This window comes from Pseudophryne corroboree, chromosome 11 (genome assembly GCF_028390025.1).
Source record: "Pseudophryne corroboree isolate aPseCor3 chromosome 11, aPseCor3.hap2, whole genome shotgun sequence".
NCBI lineage: Eukaryota > Metazoa > Chordata > Amphibia > Anura > Myobatrachidae > Pseudophryne > Pseudophryne corroboree.
The window spans coordinates 225,173,955-225,193,783 of record NC_086454.1 but is presented as its reverse complement, the minus strand read 5'-3'; the positions used below and the strand labels follow the sequence as shown (position 1 = coordinate 225,193,783).

At 45.4% G+C, this 19,829-nt stretch overlaps 1 protein-coding gene across 2 annotated transcripts in view; it reads right to left on the bottom strand.

Moving 5' to 3' along the window:
• Positions 1–19,829, bottom strand: part of NUTF2 (nuclear transport factor 2) — a 175,576-nt gene that overhangs the window by 37,099 nt on the left and 118,648 nt on the right. The gene's annotated exons all lie outside the window — the stretch shown is intronic.

The window sequence follows — 19,829 nt, the reverse complement described above, 5'->3', positions numbered from 1 at the left end:
AGCCTACAAACACTTCCAATTGGTTGTAGATTTTTCAGGTAGTTCAGAAGGCTTAGCGGCCTGGAAAACATATTTCCCACACATAGACCTAGACAAGGATTTTAAAAGCCCACACAACGGCATGTGTGACCCTTACTTCTGCAAGATATAAGGAAATGTTCCTTAATATATTACATAGAACATACCTTGCTCCCCAGAGAAGATTCCTGATAGGTCTTTCCTCCTCCCACGACTGTTGGAAATGTGGCGGAGCCCAAGCGGATCTTTACCTTTGCCTGTGGCTTTGCCCTTTGATTAGGGGTTTTTGGGTACAGGTCCGTAGATATAGTATGAACCATTTAGTAAATTATTGGCATTTAACACCAGAATGGGCACTTTTAGGCATTTACCCAGATAATCAAGTAATATCCAAAAGCAGCAAAAACCTGCTTTTTGCAGTAAGGGCTGCGGCTCTGAAATCCATTCTTCAAGTGTGGAACCACCCTGAACCCTCGTCACTGACTTTATTTAAAGCGAAGTTATTTTACCTTTTCAGAATGGAGTGGGTGGGAGGGATATTGGAGAAGGGCAAAAAAGCTGAAAAGTTTTTTGATGTGTGGGAGAGTTATGTGGCCACACTGTCTACACCTATAAAACCACAAATACATGAATCTTCCACTAATACTCTGTGGTATATGACCAGGGTACAGGGAGGGGACCCTCCCATTGTCCTATGATGCCTTCTCTTGGGTGTCCTGGGGGATGGAGGGACGAGCGCAGACACTACTATTACTATTTTTTCTTTTTTTTTTGTGTACTTGGGAATTTTTGTCAACTAGGAGAGAACTGTTTACTGTACTGTTAGATTAACACTTGAATATGACACATAAGCTTTGTATTAATTGGTAGTATTTCTATTTATTTATGTTTGATCTCACAAATCACAAACACGGAGGATCAAAGTGTGTCAAACTGCAAAGTTTATTGTAATATGTTGATGACATGTACAGTATTCTTATACCCATATGTACCTTGTTTGGTGATCGACACATTGCTTCAATAAATAAAAAAATAAAAAACTTAATACCTACACAACTATTAAACGGATATTATATAAGCATGCAGAAGAGCTTATTTATAAAGAAAGCTTGTATTAGGTAATATTGGATGGCACTGTCAAAATTGACGTACATAAAACTCAACTACAGGTATTATACTTGTTGATCACCTGTTTGGGGAACTCGTACAATAAACTAATACTGTACTAAACAAATATCATGAATCCTATTGATACTACAATCCCAAGAGAATCCATTTTACTGGGTACTGCTAATTTTATAATGGTTTACAGAGTTAGCCATAAGGAAACTTAAAATCACATACCGGGGGCCACCCTGCACAGGGCAAGGCCACCCAGCATTTGTGGTGCCGTTCCACAATGCGATCGCAATTCAATTCCGATCGCATTGCAAAAACCTCAGAGATATTGACCCCTGCCTATGCAGCATGGCTGCGTATGCAGACGGTCTGGTGCCATGTTTCCTATCGCAGGAAACGCAGGTAAGGTAATCGGGTCGCCCTAAAACCGGACACTACATGTCTGCATTTCACCGCCCCCATTGCCTGTCCATCACCATGCAATCGCATCCTTACAGGATGCGACCGTATAGTGAAGGATCGCGCACTGTAGCCGCAGCACGTGCGAAAATGCCTGGGATACGGCCATGCATGCAAACACAGCGGCTGCGTCTACCTCTGAATAAGGCCATTAATCCAGTTTTACAGAGTAATAACAATTCACTGAGCATTACTCTCTATGTAGCTATTCACATAAATTCACCAAACAAAAAACAGTCCTCAGTCACATTTCAATCTCCAATATATCATGACATCCCATAGTCCCTGTAAGCCAGGTAAATATTCCATGAAATATACAACACAATATATGAAAATGTACTTTCACATAAATGCTAACATATTAGTAAATTTATGCTGCTGAAAGATCGTAGTATATTGTGTGATGACTGAAAATTGATATATTTACCACTTTCCCGCTTTTGTAAACATTGAACAAACATGGACGTTTCTGAGGTGGATGCAAAAACAGCTAATTTCCACATATTTTCTAAACATAATTGTTACAATGTTACACGGATTAATGCTGGAGTTGCACAGACAACAGATTATGAGATGAATATTACACGGATTAATGCTGGAGTTGCACAGACAACAGATTATGAGATGAATATTACACGGATTAATGCTGGAGTTGCACAGACGACAGATGATCGTTTAAAATAAAACTGTATTAAAGTATAATTCCAAATAAGGCATACAGGATAACTGAAGAAGCATGACATCGGCACACATAATCGGGTTACTTCACCTGGAGGAACAAACCTAAGGCAAGAGTACAGTCTCTTAAATGAGGTGCAGGCAGGGTTCAAGTATCTGGCTACGGCAGAGATTCCAGAACAGGTCAAAGCAAACAGGAACTCCAAAACTGTGACAAACTAACTAGGAACAGACTAGGAATAACCTAATTTAACATGAGCAGGAACAAAACTTGGGTGAAAGATATATATTTTAGAGATATTGTCAAAGTATTTTGTAAAGAAAATCTCCTAGTGTGTATGGGCCTTAAGTAACAAACTATAACTGGCAAAGATCCTCAAAACTGACAAGCATTTAAAGTGACAAGGGCCAATCACTACAGCACACACAAAACACACACAAAGTGCTGCAGCTGGAAAAGGTAATCTGGAGAGCAGCATGCTCCAGACGACTACCCCAGCTGGGACTGTTCTCAGATAACAGCACCTCCGGTAGCCCAGGGTTACTGCAAGCTAGAACACAACAGCAGCACCTCTGGCAGCCTAGGGGTACTGCAGACCAGAACATTACAGCCATCAGAGTACTAAAAATAATTCATATGGTCATTATCACCAGATGAAATATTCTATAGATCTTCACAGTTAATCAGGAATAGGTCTACATTGATTCATTTGCATGGACTCCACAGGTTTGAGTAATGTGACTGGGGACAGAAATGTAACGCGAGTCACATTCGTACGGGACAGAAGTCGCATATCAAAAATGATTTATGCACGGTTGGCTGGTTTAAACCAAATTGTTTTATTTTTTTTAAAAACACTCTGGTTTTGTTTTGTTTTTAAATTATGTTGCGAGTACAGGCAGCCCGCCATAATTTTTTTTTTAAAATAGCCTTTTATACTGTGGGCTGCAAATGATATTGGTACCACTTCAATGTTTTTAGGCCCTATCATAATTTATAGTTATTAAATCAGTTACATGGCCATCAGACCTCTCTACATGCCCTTTTAATACACTTCAGCCTTTCCACGTGTCCTGGCATTAGACCACCCTACATTCCCCTAAAATAAACATCATATCCCCCACATGCCCTCAAACGTCTCCATCTATAGAGACACTGCACATCCAGTATATACAGCGATGGAACTAGTGAGTGGTGGGCCCAGGTGCAAAAAAATAAAATGTTACTTACCGGTAAATCTATTTCTCGTAGTCCGTAGTGGATGCTGGGGACTCCGTAAGGACCATGGGGATAGACGGGCTCAGCAGGAGACATGGGCACTTTAGAAAGAATTTAGGTTCTGGTGTGCACAGGCTCCTCCCTCTATGCCCCTCCTCCAGACCTCAGTTAGAGAAACTGTGCCCAGAAGAGCTGACAGTACAAGGAAAGGATTTTGGTAATCCAGGGCAAGATTCATACCAGCCACACCAATCACACCGTATAACATGTGATAACAACCAGTTAACAGTATGACAAATAACAGAGCATCAGGTCAAACCCTGATGCAACCATAACTTAACCCTTATTGAAGCAATAACTATATACAAGTATTGCAGAAGAAGTCCGCACTTGGGACGGGCGCCCAGCATCCACTACGGACTACGAGAAATAGATTTACCGGTAAGTAAAATCTTATTTTCTCTAACGTCCTAGTGAATGCTGGGGACCCCGTAAGGACCATGGGGATTATACCAAAGCTCCCAAACAGGCGGGAGAGTGCGGATGACTCTGCAGCACCGATTGAGCAAACAAGAGGTCCTCCTCAGCCAGGGTATCAAACTTGTAGAACTTTGCAAAAGTGTTTGAACCTGACCAAGTAGCCGCTCGGCAAAGGTGTAATGCCGAGACCCCCCGGGCAGCCGCCCAAGAAGAGCCCACCTTCCTAGTGGAATGGGCCTTAACTGATTTTGGCAGCGGCAATCCAGCCGCAGAATGAGCCTGCTGAATCGTGTTACAGATCCAGCGAGCAATAGTTTGCTTTGAAGCAGGAGCACCAAGCTTGTTGGATGCATACAGGATAAACAACGACTCAGTTTTCCTGACCCTAGCCGTTCTGGCTACATAAACCTTCAAAGCCCTGACCACATCAAGCAACTCGGAATCCTCCAAGTCACGAATAGCCACAGGCACCACAACAGGTTGGTTCATGTGAAAAGATTAAACAACTTTCGGCAGAAATTGTGGACGGGTCCGCAATTATGCTCTATCCATATGGAAAACCAGATAGGGGCTTTTATGTGACAAAGCCGCCAACTCTGACACACGCCTAGCCGAAGCCAAGGCTAATAACATGACCACCTTCCACGTGAGATATTTCAACTCCACCGCTTTAATTGGTTCAAACCAGTGTGATTTCAGGAAACTTAACACCACGTTAAGATCCCAAGGTGCCACTGGAGGCACAAAAGGAGGCTGAATATGCAGCACTCTCTTTACAAACGTCTGAACTTCTGGTAGAGAAGCCAACTCCTTTTGAAAGAAAATGGATAGGGCCGAAATCTGGACCTTAATGGAGCCCAATTTTAGGCCCAAATTCACTCCGGACTGTAGGAAGTGAAGGAAACTGCCCAGCTGGAATTCCTCCGTAGGAGCATTCCTGGCCTCACACCAAGAAACATATTTTCGCCATATACGGTGATAATGTTGAGCTGTCACGTCCTTCCTAGCCTTTATCAGCGTAGGAATGACCTCATCCAGAATGCCCTTCTCTGCTAGGATCCGGCGTTCAACCGCCATGCCATCAAACGCAGCCGCGGTAAGTCTTGGAACAGACAGGGCCCCTGTTGCAACAGGTCCTGTCTTAGAGGAAGAGGCCACGGGTCCTCTGTGAGCATTTCTTGCAGATCTGGATACCAAGTTCTTCGTGGCCAATCTGGAACAATGAGGATTGTTCTCACTCCTCTTTTTCTTATTATCCTCAGCACCTTGGGTATGAGAGGAAGAGGAGGAAATACATAGACCGACTGGAACACCCACGTGTCACCAGGGCGTCCACAGCTACTGCCTGAAGGTCTCTTGACCTGGCGCAATACTTCTGTAGCTTTTTGTTGAGGACGGGATGCCATCATGTCCACCTGTGGCAGTTCCCACCGACTTGTAATCTGTGCGAAGACTTCCTGATGAAGTCCCCACTCTCCCGGAAGTCTGAGGAAGTCTGCTTCCCAGTTGTCCACTCCCGGGATGAACACTGCTGACAGTGCGCTTACGTGATTCTCTGCCCAGCGAAGAATTCTGGTGGCTTCCGCCATCGCCACTCTGCTCCTTGTGCAGCCTTGTCGGTTTACATGAGCCACTGCGGTGATGTTGTCTGACTGAATCAGAACCGGTTGGTCGTGAAGCAAGTTCTCCGCTCAACGTAGGGCGTTGTATACGGCCCTTAGTTCCAGGATGTTGATGTGAAGGCAAGTCTCTTGACTTGACCACAGACCTTGGAAATTTCTTCCCTGTGTGACTGCTCCCCAACCTCGGAGGCTTGCGTCCGTGGTCACCAGGACCCAGTCCTGAATGCCGAATCTTCGACCCTCGAGAAGGTGAGCACTCTGCAGCCACCACAGGAGTGACACCCTGGCCCTGGGGGATAGGGTGATTAACCGATGCATCTGAAGATGTGATCCGGACCACTTGTCCAGTAAGTCCCATTGAAAGGTCCTCGCATGGAACCTGCCGAAGGGAATGGCCTCGTATGATACCACCATCTTTCCCAGGACTCGAGTGCAGTGATGCACTGACACCTGTTTTGGTTTTAATAAGTTCCTGACCAGGGTCATGAGTTCCTGAACGTTCTCTATTGGGAGATAAACCCTTTTCTTGTCTGTGTCCAGAATCATGCCCAGGAAAAGCAGACGAGTCGTAGGAACCAACTGCGACTTTGGAATATTCAGAATCTAGCCGTGTTGCTGTAACACTTTCAGTGAAAGAGATACGCTGTTCAGCAACTGCTCTCTTGATCTCGCTTTTATGAGGAGATCGTCCAAGTACGGGATAATTGTGACCCCTTGCTTCCGCAGGAGTACCATCATTTCCGCCATTACCTTGGTAAATATTCTCGGTGCCGTGGAGAGACCAAACGGCAACGTCTGAAATTGGTAATGACAATCCTGTACCACAAATCTGAGGTACGCCTGATGAGGTGGATAAATGGGGACATGAAGGTATGCATCCCTTATGTCCAGAGACACCATAAAATCCCCCCCTTCCAGGCTTGCGATGACCGCTCTCAGCGATTCCATCTTGAACTTGAACCGTTTCAGGTATATGTTCAGGGATTTTAAATTCAATATGGGTCTGACCGAACCGTCCGGTTTCGGGACTACAAACATGGTCGAATAATAATCCCTTCCCTGTTGAAGGAGGGGAACCTTGACCACCACCTGTTGAAGATACAATTTGTGAATTGCAGTTAACACTATTTCCCTCTCGTGGGGGGAAGCTGGTAGGGCTGATTTGAGGTAACGATGAGGGGGCATCTCCACGAATTCCAGCTTGTATCCCTGAGACACAATTTGCCCAGGGATCCACCTGGGAGTGAACCCACTTGTGGCTGAAATTTCAAAGACGTGCCCCCACCGGGCCTAGCTCCGCCTGTGGAGCCCCAGCGTCATGCAGTGGATTTTGTAGAGGCCGGGGAGGACTTCTGTTCCTGGGAACTAGCTGTGTTGTGCAGCTTCTTTCCTCTGCCCCTGCCTCTGGCAAGAAAGGACGCACCTCGGACTTTCTTGTTTCTTTGTGATCGAAAGGACTGCATTTGATAATGTCGTGCTTTCTTAGGCTGTGCGGGAATATAAGGCAAAAGATCAGAATTAGCAGCTATAGCTGTGGAGACCAGGTCCGAGAGCCCTTCTCCACACAATTCCTCAGCCTTGTAAGGTAAACCTTCCATATGCCTCTTTTAGTCGGCATCACCTGTCCATTGCATGTTCCACAGGACACGTCTAGCAGAAATCGACATAGCGTTGAGTCTAGAACCCAGTAGACTAATGTCTCTTTGGGCATGTGTGTGTGTGTATATATATATATATATATATACATATATATATATATATATATATACACACACATATACACACACATATATACATACACATATACACACACATATACTAGGGTCTCAATCTCTGCTGATAAGGTATCTGTCCACGCTGCTACAGCGCTATAAACCCATGCCGACACAATCGCCGGTCTGGGTAGTGTACCAGAATGTGTGTAAATGGACTTCAAAGTACTTTTACTGCATGCTATCTGCAGGATCCCTGAGGATAGCTGTTAAGTCAGCGCTACCTTTTGGGTAAACGTGACAAGCTTTGTCCACCCTAGGGGAAGATTCCCATCGTATCCTGGCCCTAGTAGGGAAAGGATACTCCCTGAGAATTCTTTGTGGGAATCTGCAGTCTCTTGTCTGGAGATTACCGCTCTTTTTCTTCATGAGAGGAGGGAAATTTACCTCAGCTTTCTTCCCCTTAAACATGTGTACCCTCGTGTCAGGGACAGATGAGTCATCAGTGATATGCAAAACATCTTTTATTACAATAATCATATATTGAATACTTTCCTGCCATTTTGGCTGTAACTTTGCATTATCGTAGTCGACACTGGAGTCAGACTCCGTGTCGATATCAGTGTCTATTATTTTGGATAGTGAGCGTTGTGAGACTCTGAAGGTCTCTGCGACATAGGGACAGACATGGGTAGATTCCCTGTCTGTTCTCTAATCTTTTGTGCAATAAATTTACCTTAGCACTTAATTTCACATATCCAAACAGGTGTCGGCGTTGTCGACGGAGACACCACTCACACACATTTGCTGCATCTCCTCCTTAGGGGAGCCTTTTATCTCAGACATGTCGACACGCACGTATCGACACCACACACTCAGGGAATGCTCATCTGAAGATAATTCCCCCACAAGGCCCTTTGGAGAGACAGAGAGAGAGTATGCCAGCACACACCCCAGCGCTATATGACCCAGGAAAAAACACAGCAATTTAAGGTTTACCCAGTAGCGCTGTTCTTATCTGCGCCGAATTATGCGCCCCCCCCCCTCTTCTTTAAAACCCTCTCTTCTACCGTGGTATAAGCAGGGGAGAGACCGGGGAGCGTCCTCTCAGCGGTGCTGTGGAGAAAAAAACATGGCGCTGGTGAGTGCTGAGGGAGAAGCCCCGCCCCCTCGACGGCGGGCTTCTGTCCCGCTAAAAGTTAAATTGGCGGGGGATCCTGCATATATACAGTGTCCAGCTGTATATATGCTCCTTTTACCAAATAAGAGGTTTATATTGCTGCCCAGGGCGCCCCCCCCTGCGCCCTGCACCCTTACAGTGACCGGAGTATGTGAGGTGTGTGGGAGCAATGGCGCACAGCTGTGCGTTACCTCAGTGAAGATTATGAAGTCTTCTGCCGCCTGTGAAGTCTTCTTTGCTTCTCATACTCACCCGGCTTCTGTCTATGCGAGGGGGACGGCGGCGCGGCTCTGGGACCGGACGGCGAGGGTGAGATCCTGCGTACCGATCCCTCTGGAGCTAATGGTATCCAGTAGCCTAAGAAGCAGGACCTAGCTTCAGAGAGTAGGGCTGCTTCTCTCCCCTCTGTCCCACGATGCAGGGAGTCTGTTGCCAGCAGATCTCCCTGAAAATAAAAAAACTAACAAAATACTTTCTCTCAGCAAACTCAGGAGAGCTCACTGAAAGGCACCCAGCTCGTCTGGGCACAGTATCAAACTGAGGTCTGGAGGAGGGGCATAGAGGGAGGAGCCAGTGCACACCAGAACCTAAATTCTTTCTTAAAGTGCCCATGTCTCCTGCGGAGCCCGTCTATCCCCATGGTCCTTACGGAGTCCCCAGCATCCACTAGGACGTTAGAGAAATATGTTTTGGGTACCCTACTGACATGCCCCCCCCATGCCCATGCTAAAGAAAAATAAACCGTGGCTGTACTGAGTGCCTGTGGCTTTGCTCACTCCACATGCCTCATGTGCCGCAAATGCACCCATTGTCTAAATGACCTGCTGCATTCACAGCAACATGTTCCCCACTTCACATTGCTGCACTACATTCCTCTCTACATACGTCACTGCACTACAGTTCCCCAATACGCTACACTACTTTGCTGCACTACATAACATTTCTTCACTACATACCCCTATATCCTGCACTACACTACATTACCCTATACCACAGGTTCTCAAACTCGGTCCTCAGGACCCCACACAGTGCATGTTTTGCAGGTAACCCAGCAGGTGCACAGGTGTTTTAATTACTAACAGACACATATTAAAAGGTCCACAGGTGGAGTCAATTATTTCACTTGCGATTCTGTGAGGAGACCTGCAAAACATGCCCTGTGTGGGGTCCTGAGGACCGAGTTTGAGAACCTATGCCCTATACAATGCACCACGATTACAATAAATTTCCTCCCTCCTTATATGCTACACTAAATTAGTACAGTACACTACACATTAACATTAGGATCATCCCTCCAGGTAACTTCCCAGCTCTTCAGTCCTATAGCTTTCCAAAAGGGTAGAATGAGGGCACAGGCAGGGTTGAGTGGAAGGAAGGGGAGCAAATTACAATTGCGGGTGACAGGGTGGAGGGGAAGGTACGGGAGGGATCAGATTAGAGGAAAATGAGGGCGGCACTGAAGAGGGGATGAAGGGGTGGGCATGTCAACTACTCTTCTACAGCCGGACTGTACTGTTCCTGCCCACGTCAGCCTTATACTGTACCACATCCAGCTGCCTGCTTTCCTGCCACCTACCTCTTGCATCTTTCTCCAGGCATGACCCCTGCAAACCGTTCCTCCGCACCCACATTCCTCTGGCTCCAGTAGATCACTAAAGGTGTGCACCACAGCTTTCCCCAGTAATGCCACAGTCTCATACCCTGGCCAGAGGCAACAGCGCCCAGCCACACATAACAAGCTGGGTGATCCGGGTCCCGTGCAGAGCAGAGAGTGAGGGGTGGATGGGAGATCACACCTTTCTATGCCTTTGGAGAATGAAACAAACCAACAGCATAGGACAGCGCTTCCGATTGGTTAGAATAAGTCTTGAAAGACCCAGCAGTTTTTATATTTTCGGGTCCCCACAGTAATTATCAGGTAAAATACATGCTATAGCGCATATTTGCGAACACTGAATAAGTAGGAAAAATGCTTCACATTAACCTGTTATTCTTATTTTCGATTTCAACTATATCAGAGTGTACTTTTTATGTTTTAATAGTTTAATCTATCTACATATATTCAGATGTATAGAGAAACAACAAAAAGAAAGGAAGACTCTGGTGTTGGGACATAATCAGATGTAATAGGGATGATGAGCAGTAAAAAAATAGCTTTTATTGAAATACGTGAAATAAATCATATCAAAGCCTAATAACTTTGGATTGTTAATGTTACAAAGCATTAAAACATGGTTGATCAAGGTTTCTCAACATAGCAATGTTTCACAGTATTAATAAGAATTTACTTACCGATAATTCTATTTCTCGGAGTCCGTAGTGGATGCTGGGGTTCCTGAAAGGACCATGGGGAATAGCGGCTCCGCAGGAGACAGGGCACAAAAAGTAAAGCTTTAGGATCAGGTGGTGTGCACTGGCTCCTCCCCCTATGACCCTCCTCCAAGCCTCAGTTAGGATACTGTGCCCGGACGAGCGTACACAATAAGGAAGGATTTATGAATCCCGGGTAAGACTCATACCAGCCACACCAATCACACTGTACAACCTGTGATCTGAACCCAGTTAACAGTATGATAACAGCGGAGCCTCTGAAAGATGGCTCACAACAATAATAACCCAATTTTTGTAACTATGTACAAGTATTGCAGATAATCCGCACTTGGGATGGGCGCCCAGCATCCACTACGGACTCCGAGAAATAGAATTATCGGTAAGTAAATTCTTATTTTCTCTATCGTCCTAGTGGATGCTGGGGTTCCTGAAAGGACCATGGGGATTATACCAAAGCTCCCAAACGGGCGGGAGAGTGCGGATGACTCTGCAGCACCGAATGAGAGAACTCCAGGTCCTCCTTAGCCAGGTTATCAAATTTGTAGGATCTTACAAACGTGTTTGCCCCTGACTAAATAGCCGCTCGGCAAAGTTGTAAAGCCGAGACCCCTCAGGCAGCCGCCCAAGATGAGCCCACCTTCCTTGTGGAATGGGCATTTACATATTTTGGCTGTGGCAGGCCTGCCACAGAATGTGCAAGCTGAATTGTATTACACATCCAACTAGCAAAAGTCTGCTTAGAAGCAAGAGCACCCAGTTTGTTGGGTGCATACAGGATAACAGCAAGTCAGTTTTCCTGACTCCAGCCGTCCTGGAACCTATATTTTCAGGGCCCTGACCACATCTAGCAACTTGGAGTCCTCCAAGTCCCTAGTAGGCGCAAGACACCACAATAAGCTGGTTCAGGTGAAACACTGACACCACCTTAGGGAGAGAACTGGGGACGAGTCCGCAGCTCTGCCCTGTCCGAATGGACAAACAGATATGGGCTTTTTTGAGAAAAAAACCACCAATTTGACACTCGCCTGGTCCAGGCCAGGTCCAAGAGCATGTTCACTTTTCATGTGAGATGCTTCAAATCCACAGATTTGACTGGTTTTAAACCAATGTGTTTTGAGGAATCCCAGAACTACGTTGAGATCCCACAGTGCCACTGGAGGCACAAAAGGGGGTTGTATATGCAATACTCCCTTGACAAACTTCTGGACTTCAGGAACTGAAGCCAATTCTTTCTGGAAGAAAAATCGACAGGGCCGAAATTTGAACCTTAATGGACCCCAATTTGAGGCCCATAGACACTCCTGTTTGCAGGAAATGCAGGAATCGACCGAGTTGAAATTTCTTCGTGGGGCCTTCCTGGCCTCACACCACGCAACATATTTTCGCCACATGTGGTGATAATGTTGTGCGGTCACCTCCTTTCTGGCTTTGACCAGGGTAGGAATGACCTCTTCCTGAATGCCTTTTCCCTTAGGATCCGGCGTTCCACCGCCATGCCGTCAAACGCAGCTGCGGTAAGTCTTGGAACAGACATGGTACTTGCTGAAACAAGTCCCTTCTTAGCGGCAGAGGCCATAAGTCCTCTGTGAGCATCTCTTGAAGTTCCGGGTACCAAGTCCTTCTTGGCCAATCCGGAGCCATGAGTATAGTTCTTACTCCTCTACGTCTTATAATTCTCAGTACCTTAGGTATGAAAAGCAGAGGATGGAACACATACACCGACTGGTACACCCACGGTGTTACCAGAACGTCCACAGCTATTGCCTGAGGGTCTCTTAACCTGGCGCAATACCTGTCCCGTTTTTTGTTCAGACGGGACGCCATCATGTCCACCTTTGGTAATTCCCAACGGTTTACAATCATGTGGAAAACTTCCCCATGAAGTTCCCACTCTGCCGGGGGGGAGGTCGTGCCTACTGAGGAAGTCTGCTTCCCAGTTTCCATTCCCGGAATGAAACACTGCTGACAGTGCTATCACATGATTTTCCGCCCAGCGAAAAGTCCTTGCAGTTTTTGCCACTGCCCTCCTGCTTCTTGTGCCGCCCTGTCTATTTACGTGGGCGACTGCCGTGATGTTTTATCCCACTGGATCAATACCGGCTGACCTTGAAGCAGAGGTCTTGCTAAGCTTAGAGCATTATAAATTTACCCTTAGCTATATTTATGTGGAGAAAAGTCTCCAGACTTGATCACACTCCCTGGAAATTTTTTTCCTTGTGTGACTGCTCCCCAGCCTCTCGGGCTGGCCTCCGTGGTCACCAACATCCAAAACTGAATGCCGAATCTGCGGCCCTCTAGAAGATGAGCACTCTGTAACCACCACAGGAGAGACACCCTTGTCCTTGGATATAGGGTTATCCGCTGATGCATCTGAAGATGCGATCCGGACCATTTGTCCAGCAGATCCCACTGAAAAGTTCTTGCATGAAATCTGCCGACTGGAATTGCTTCGAAGTAAGTCACCATTTTTTTTACCATGGCCCTTGTGCAATGATGCACTGATTTTAGGAGGTTCCTGACTAGCTCGGATAACTCCCTGGCTTTCTCTTCCGGGAGAAACACCTTTTTCTGGACTGTGTCCAGAATCATCCCTAAGCACAGGAGACTTGTTGTCGGGATCAGCTGCGATTTTGGAATATTTAGAATCCACCCCTGCTGTTGTAACAGTATCCGAGATAGTGCTACTCCGACCTCCAACTGTTCCCTGGACTTTGCCCTTATCAGGAGATCGTCCAAGTAAGGGATAATTAAGACGCCTTTTCTTCGAAGAAGAACCATCATTTCGGCCATTACCTTGGTAAAGACCCGGGGTGCCGTGGACAATCCAAACGGCAGCGTCTGAAACTGATAGTGACAGTTCTGTACCACGAACCTGAGGTACCCTTAGTGATAAGGGCAAATTTGGGACATGGAGGTAAGCATCCCTGATGTCTCGGGACACCATATAGTCCCTTTCTTCCCGGTTCGTTATCACTGCTCTGAGTGACTCCATCTTGATTTGAACCTTTGTAAGTGTTCAAATTTTTTTAGATTTAGAATAGGTCTCACCTAGCCTTCTGGCTTCAGTACCACAATATAGTGTGGAATAATACACCTTTTCTTGTTGTAGGAGGGGTAATTTAATTATCACCTGCTGGGAATACAGCTCGTGAATTGTTTCCCATACTGCCTCCTTGTCGGAGGGAGACCTTGGTAAAGCAGACTTCAGGAGCCTGCGCAGGGGAAACGTCTCGACATTCCAATCTGTACCCCTGGGATACTACTTGTAGGATCCAGGGGTCCTGTACGGTCTCAGCGTCATGCTGAGAGCTTGTCAGAAGCGGTGGAACGCTTCTGTTCCTGGGAATGGGCTGCCTGCTGCAGTCTTCTTCCCTTTCCTCTATCCCTGGGCAGATATGACTCTTATAGGGACGAAAGGACTGAAGCTGAAAAGACGGTGTCTTTTTCTGCAGAGATGTGACTTAGGGTAAAAACGGTGGATTTTCCAGCAGTTGCCGTGGCCACCAGGTCCGATGGACCGACCCCAAATAACTCCTCTTCCTTTATACGGCAATACACCTTTGTGCCGTTTGGAATCTGCATCACCTGACCACTGTCGTGTCCATAAACATCTTCTGGCAGATATGGACATCGCACTTACTCTTGATGCCAGAGTGCAAATATCCCTCTGTGCATCTCGCATATATAGAAATGCATCCTTTAAATGCTCTATAGTCAATAAAATACTGTCCCTGTCAAGGGTATCAATATTTTTAGTCAGGGAATCCGACCAAGCCACCCCAGCTCTGCACATCCAGGCTGAGGCGATCGCTGGTCGCAGTATAACACCAGTATGTGTGTATATACTTTTTATGATATTTTCCAGCCTCCTGTCAGCTGGCTCCTTGAGGACGGCCCTATCTATAGACGGTACCGCCACTTGTTCTGATAAGCGTGTGAGCGCCTTATCCACCCTAAGGGGTGTTTCCCAACGCGCCCTAACTTCTGGCGGGAAAGGGTATACCGCCCATATTTTCTATCGGGGGGAACCCACGCATCATCACACACTTCATTTAATTTATCTGATTCAGGAAAAACTACGGTAGTTTTTTCACATCCCACATAATACCCTCTTTTGTGGTACTTGTAGTATCAGAAATATGTAACACCTCCTTCATTGCCCTTAACGTGTGGCCCTAATAAGGAATACGTTTGTTTATTCACCGTCGACACTGGATTCAGTGTCCCTGTCTGTGTCTGTGTCGACCGACTAAAGTAAACGGGCGTTTTAAAACCCCTGACGGTGTTTTTGAGACGTCTGGACCGGTACTAATTGTTTGTCGGCCGTCTCATGTCGTCAACCGACCTTGCCGCGTGTTGACATTATCACGTAATTCCCTAAATAAGCCATCCATTCCGGTGTCGACTCCCTAGAGAGTGACATCACCATTACAGGCAATTGCTCCGCCTCCTCACCAACATCGTCCTCATACATGTCGACACACACGTACCGACACACAGCACACACACAGGGAATGCTCTGATAGAGGACAGGACCTACTAGCCCTTTGGAGAGACAGAGGGAGAGTTTGCCAGCACACACCAAAAACGCTATAATTATATAGGGACAACCTTATATAAGTGTTTTCCCTTATAGCATCTTTTTTATATATTTTTAACGCCAAATTAGTGCCCCCCCTCTCTGTTCTAACCCTGTTTCTGTAGTGCAGTGCAGGGGAGAGCCTGGGAGCCTTCCCTCCAGCCTTTCTGTGAGGGAAAATGGCGCTGTGTGCTGAGGAGATAGGCCCCGCCCCTTTTTCGGCGGCCTCGTCTCCAGCTCTTAACGGATTCTGGCAGGGGTTAAATATCTCCATATAGCCCCCGGAGGCTATATGTGAGGTATTTTTAGCCAAAAATAGGTTTTCATTGCCTCCCAGGGCGCCCCCCTCCCAGCGCCCTGCACCCTCAGTGACTGCCGTGTGAAGTGTGCTGAGAGGAAATGGCGCACAGCTGCAGTGCTGTGCGCTACCTTAAGAAGACTGAGGAGTCTTCATGCCGCCGATTCTGGACCTTCTTCTTTTTTCAGCATCTGCAAGGGGGCCGGCGGCGAGGCTCCGGTGACCATCCAGGCTGTACCTGTGATCGTCCCTCTGGAGCTAATGTCCAGTAGCCAAAGAAGCCAATCCATCCTGCACGCAGGTGAGTTCACTTCTTCTCCCCTAAGTCCCTCGTTGCAGTGATCCTGTTGCCAGCAGGACTCACTGTAAAATAAAAAACCTAAGCTAAACTTTTCTAAGCAGCTCTTTAGGAGAGCCACCTAGATTGCACCCTTCTCGGCCGGGCACAAAAATCTAACTGAGGCTTGGAGGAGGGTCATAGGGGGAGGAGCCAGTGCACACCACCTGATCCTAAAGCTTTACTTTTTGTGCCCTGTCTCCTGCGGAGCCGCTATTCCCCATGGTCCTTTCAGGAACCCCAGCATCCACTAGGACGATAGAGAAAATATATTTTTTTTCTTCTTAAAAACGTTTTTTTTTTCCCCAACCCTGATTTTAAAGTATAGTTTGGTTAACATTCAGTTCTTTGGTTGTGTGTCAATCATAAGTTTAGGATCTTATAATTGTAATAGTATAACAATAACTGTAAAAGTAATTAGGAGAGCAGGTTTAAATATGTGTACCCTCAGTTCCTATGTTCATTCTGTTGTAACATGAGTCACGCATATAAACGAGAATATTTAACAGTGAACTTTTTTCATTTGTTTAAAATGTTGAATTTCAGCTACATTTGTGTGTGTGGTCTATGTAAAAGTCTTAAAATGAACATGAAATGTAACGCGAGTCACATGGAATGACGCATACTCTAAATAGTCTAAGGGGTATATTCAATTAGGGTCGAAAGCTGCAGTCTGTCGAAAAGACGGCAGTTTTAGACTTTTTAAGGTCGAATCGTGATTCGACCTATTCAGTCCCCACTATTTTTATTCGACAAGTCGGGGAATTCGACTTGTCGAATAGTACGTGAATTGGTGGTATAGCTGCCAATTCACGTACTTTTGAGGGAAACAGGGCCAAATTCGACAGGATTTGGCCCGGTTTCCGACCATCTCAGTCAGACATAAAAAAATGTCGGACTGAGATGAGGGACCTTAGAGGAGGAGAGGGGGGAGAGCCGCGGGGAGACAGGGGAGAACAGCGCTACAGCACAGCGTTGCAGGAGGATGTGTCACAGACGCGCCGCTCACGGCAGCGTCCACCCGGCTCCAGCAAGTGAGGTCACGCTTGCTGGAGCCGGGTGGACACTGCCGTGAGGTCTGGTGGCTGTGAGACATCCTTCTGCAGCGCTGCTCTCGTTCCTATGCCCGCGGCTCTCCCTGCTGGTATCCCCCCTCTCCTCCGCTCACAGGTCTCTTCTCAATTCAACATTTTTTAAAGTCGAATTGAGATGGGATTGAATAGGGGCTGTCGGATCCATTCCGACAAATGCATGTCGGAATGGATCCGACCCTAACTGAATATACCCCTAAGTGTCGTCATATTTTTTGGATCATGGTGGTGGAATACGATAGCTGACAGGTGTGGCATGTTAGGTCGACATTTATTTTGTAGACAAGCACGTTGACATAGAGTAGACATGGTCGAAATGTTGACCTGCAGCATGTCAGGTGACATGTCAACGTGACCGAATGTCACAGCGGCAACTTTCCTGATCCTACAAGCAGCAGAGTAACCTGGATCCTAACCCTCCCAGCGGCACTCAATTCTAACAGTCAGCTTCTTTAGAACAAAGAATTCACTTGTGCGCTTATTTTGATAATTAAAGGCTTAAATGAGAAGAGTACAACCACATGTCGCAACATATATTTGTTTTTAATATATATTTAGCACTAATTAGTGCCTATTCCCACAAATTTAATGCACTAATAAAAATAAATAAATATAAACATCAACAACCTAATCTAATACATAAATGTTTTTTCCTAAATACTTGCAATGAATAAATCACTTCTTTAAAAAAACAAGCACTAATAGAGGTGGATCAATTACTAAAAAAGACATAGGTCTGGGAGTGGCGTGAACACTAGAGAAATGGTTTATATAGCACGAGGTCCGTAAGTTCGGATCCGGAGGAGTAGAATTTTATTTGTGTTTTTATTTCTGTTTTGGTATTATACTTTTTATGTTTTTATTTTTAGTATCCTAGATATTGAATAATTTATATTACGGGAGCGAATTAAGAAAGATAAAAATTAGATAGGTATAAGTATACTATAGAGATTTGTAATAAACAAGATAAGAAGGAAGGAGAAGGTTAAATTAGAGGTGGATCCTTTTTTCTGAATAGAGGTGGATCAATTAATGTGATAACAGGTGGACAAATTAGGTGGACCAATGGAGGATATTCAATGGGTTTAAATACAGTCACCGTTAATAATATGGACACTCTTCGATAAAGCTCCAGTACGAGCGAAACGCGTCAGAGGTATCGTAACGAGGAACCAACCGTTGAGGATAGATCTGAATACGGGCATCAGTTTATCACCAGACAGCGGCAGTAAACCAACTGGCAATCATCAGAAGGCGCGACGGCAATTTGACTGGGGAGGACGGAGACGTCCGGTGCCTCCTAGCCGACTCCTTCGTACTACACGATTGACTCACAGTGGGAGAAGCCGCTTCATCGTTTGCACACTCGATTGTGGTGAGCCCGGTAACATCCTCACAAATGGTTGATATTGAGCGTTTACACGTATTGGCGTGGTAATAGAACTGGCTCATTTATGATACAACACGTGTATGAACGGTATTTAACCGTTTGGAAACAATTTGTATCAGGACATTCATTAATCTGTGTTGGATTTTTAAAAAGGAAAGGCTCTGCTATATACGCTTTTTATCTACAAGAAAATATGTGGGTTTTTCCTTGACAGTGCACTGTCTTTTTTAGTAATTGATCCACCTCTATTAGTGGTTGTTTAATAAAGAACTGATTTATTCATTGCAAGTATTTAGGAAAAAACATTTATGTATTAGATTAGGTTGTTGATGTTTATATTTATTTATTTATTTTTATTAGTGCATTAAATTTGTGGGAATAGGCACTAATTAGTGCTAAATATATATTAAAAACAAATATATGTTGCGACATGTGGTTGTACTCATCTCATTTAAGCCTTTAATTATCAAAATAAGCGCAAAGTGAATTCTTTTTTCTTTGTTTGTCTCCCGTAGTAACGGGAGGTGGGTTTTTATGCGTACACAGGCATAATTTCACTGTCTGCAGCTGAATAGTAATTAAGATTTGGTGGAATATTACAGGTCGTATATAAATAAAAACATAACTAGCGCCTAGAGACATATTTGTGGAAAAAGCTTCTTTAGAAAGTCAACATATTTTTTGAAGTCGACAAAGTCATCGTCAACCATGTGACTGGATCACGATATGAATGTTTAGCCATTTTAAAACAGTTGCCTATTTTCCCAAAGTTCTACCCTTCCTAGTATGGAGGGGAGGACCAAGAGCATAGGGCACAGGGCACATTAAGAAAATATTGCGCTTCTGGTAAAGTCGTTCATTCTGCCTAGAACCAGGGCTCCAACCAGTCTGCTCTCTGGCTACAAGTGCCAGAACCAGTCTTGCATTCAGCTATGGCAGCCGATCAATTCTGTCTGGACAGGAAATAAACTTGCGAAAATGTGTCTTAGACGCAAAGTAATGTAATAGGACACACAAGCAGCTTCTGTAGATTAAAATGATATGCAGCATGCCTATATCCATGAAAACACTGTAGCATTGCATTTTGTATGCAAATACAGTCGCAGTCACACACAGAATATAGGCATGCTGCATATCATTTTAATCAGCAGAAGCTGCTTGCACATCCTATTATATTACTATGCATCTAAGACGCATATTCAGAAAAACGTGGGGGGAAAAAAGAAGCTCGGCGGCACAGTCATATGGAACTCACGCGATGTGTAACAAGATTTGTAGCTCACAGAGCAAATATGTATGGACACATCTGTATGTGT